General features: G+C 48.2%; 1 pseudogene; it reads right to left on the bottom strand.

Annotated features, from left to right (window-relative positions):
* Positions 1-421: 421 nt before the first annotated feature.
* LOC134363342 (heterogeneous nuclear ribonucleoprotein M-like) lies at positions 422-2,179 on the bottom strand (annotated as a pseudogene).
* Positions 2,180-2,920: the final 741 nt, after the last annotated feature.

The following is a 2,920-nucleotide window of genomic DNA, read 5'->3' as shown; positions in this document are numbered from 1 at the left end:
GAATGGTTCTGATTCTGAGTACATTATAGAATAGAACAAACGAGTAAGGGAAAACAGATACAATGTGGATACTGAGGAAGAACTCTGCAGTGTATTTGTATTGGGCATATTTGAATTGAAGGTGTTAATATTTATCCATGATTTTTATTAAAAAAATTTTTTTTCAGGAACTGGCATTTATTATCAAAGTCATATTCAATGTCAACAAGATGCCACACTACAAAAAAAAATCTGTGTGCATTGGAATGTCAATGCAAACAGTCGAACGGAACCCCAGTTGTTAAAAAAGTAATTCAAATTACCTCAAAAAGCAACTGAATTTTAAAAACATCTTTATACATCCAGCCAACAAATTCAAATGGTTAATAAGAAAAAATGCAGCTTCAGAGATCCCTTATGGATGTCTGAAAAAGGAAACCGTTTAAGCATTTCTACAGATTCAAACGTCAGTCTCTCGGCCACTCAGCTTCAGGCCGTTCATCTTCCAGCAGGATCTCAGCCGCCTGCGGCGATTCAAACTTAACCACGACACCCCTTGGGCTTCCCGTTCTCCATCTTGATGTCGGCGTACAGCATGTGGCCACCTTCATTGAATTTGTCCTTCAGCGTCTTTCAAGTAAAATCAGATGGGAGATTTCTCACAAGTATCTGGCAGGCCTTCCTGGCCACCCCAAGAGCATGGCCTCAAGCTCCACCAAAGGGATGTGCGAAGCTTCCTCCAAAGTTGCCACCCTCCATCCCAATGGCATGGTCAGAGCTTCCACCACTACCGCCACCCATGACCAGTCCCATGTGCTCGATGCCGGTGCCCAGGGCTGGACCCATGGAAGGGCCCATGCACTCCAGGCTGTTGGTGCCCATTCGCTCCAGGCCCACGTGCTCAAGACTGTTTGTGCCCATGCGCTCCAGGCTGGTGGCCATACGATCCATCATAGGGCCTGTGCGCTCCATGCTCAGGCCTGTGTGTTCGATGGCAGGGCCCATGTGCTCAGTGCTCTGGCCCACACAGCTGCTGGGCACGGCCATGCTCTCACAGCCAAAGCCCATGCCCGTACCCATGCACTCCCCGCCAGAGCCAACGTGCTGCCTGCTACAGCCAATGTGCTCCGTGGTCCAGCCCATGTGCTGGACACTGGAGGCCATGGGGTTGAGGCCCAGTGGGCCCACATGCTCAGTGCCAGAGCCCATGCTCTCAACGGAGCCCGTGTGGTCCATGGCCAGACGCACCTGCTCTATCTCAGAGCCCACGAGATCCATGCCCCGCCCAGGCCTGAGCCCATACACTCCAAGCCAGCATCTCCAGTGTGATCAATGCGGGGGCCCATCCTCTTAATCCCGGGGACACTGCCTCTTCCTCCACCTCCTCCCTGCTTTGCAATGATCTCTCCTCTCTTCCGTACATTACTTAGGATTTCATTTATTCTGCCCATGTTCATCCCAGATCCAAATCAGCCCGTGTTTTTCATACCACCATCAAAGGGTCCCTCTATGCCTCCCATTTTCTTTTTTCCAAATCCTATGCCTTCCATTCCCATTCCTGCAGGCCTATGTTTCCCATTCCAATGCCTTTATTCAGGTGATTGGAATGAATAGGCTGCCCTCCTGGTCCTATGCACATACCAATACCACTAAGCACATGGCAGAATTATTGTGGGCACTCTGGAGGGAAAAAAAATCTCCCTTTGGTAATGCCCAAGGACGTGCACTGGTCTATCAAATATCAGTTGGCCATTAAACATAGATGTAGCTTGCAAAGCTTCAAGGGACTATTCAAAAGTAGCAGCGCCTGTTCCACGACTTTTTCCATCTTTATCCTCAAGAATGTCTGCTGGGACTACCACACCAGCCATACTAAATACCTCCTTCAGTTTCTTCCAGCCAGCTTTCTAATCCTGATTCACTACAAATCCTGTGCTTCCAAGTCTTCCAGCCTGCAATGCGTGGATAATCGCATTTGGGATGTTAGGATTATTTAGGACACTGGTGGGATATTAGTCATTCCTGGGCCACCTGTCCCATACCCATCCAACCAGTCACAGCCATTTCTTCTGCATCGCTCTCCCGGCACGTTCACCGTCAGGATCTTCTTTGACTTTCAGTGGCCTTCCACTCAGACTATGTCTAGAACTTGCACAGCTTTTTTCCTACTCGCTTCCATCTTGAATTCAACAAGGCCACATCCCCTTGACTGTCCTTCAGCAACCATCAAGAGCTCCGTGTCTGTCATCTCACCTGTTTTCTTTAAGCAGGTCTTTAAGTGACTGCCATCTCACATCCAAATGTGTGTTTGTAAGGAAGGCTCTGTGTCTTTTAGTTGGGTTGGCTTATGGCTCAAAGCGATTGCCTCTTCTTTTTATGTTTTCCTGCTTCCTTTTCTCATTCTCAGTAGTTCGTTCTCCTTCACCCTTTGGCCCGGAGCCCCGTTGTGGCTCAGCATGCCAGGCCCACTCTCCTCTTCCATTGTGATTGCTGTCGCTGCCTCAGCCACCACTTCAACCCCTGCCGCCATTTTCTCTGCATCTGGGCTTTGTGTCCATGATTTTTAAAATATACAGCTAAGCTCTCTCCGGGCTTAGGGTCTGAGCCTTTTAATATTGTTGAGCCTCCAAAACACGCCTGCTAATGTCCAGACCCAGCCGAGGCTCAGGAGACAACTCTGCAAAACACCTCCTTCCACAGTTTTGTCTGGTTGAAGGGGGTTATTTTTATTGCACTTAAGTTACCCTGGTTCTTTCCCTGAAGAAAGACCAGATGAGGAAAGGGGAAAGAGAAAAAGAAGCAAAAGCAGGAAAAGGAGAAAAAAAAAAAAAAAAAACCACAGACTTTTAAAAATGGGTATACCCCCTGGCTAGCAAAGCTATTGGGAGCCCACATTAAATTGCATTCTTCAAACAGACTGGAGGAGCTCCTTGGTATGTAA

Source organism: Cynocephalus volans, chromosome 14 (assembly GCF_027409185.1).
Source record: "Cynocephalus volans isolate mCynVol1 chromosome 14, mCynVol1.pri, whole genome shotgun sequence".
Taxonomy (NCBI): domain Eukaryota; kingdom Metazoa; phylum Chordata; class Mammalia; order Dermoptera; family Cynocephalidae; genus Cynocephalus; species Cynocephalus volans.
This window is presented reverse-complemented; position numbering and strand designations above follow the sequence as displayed.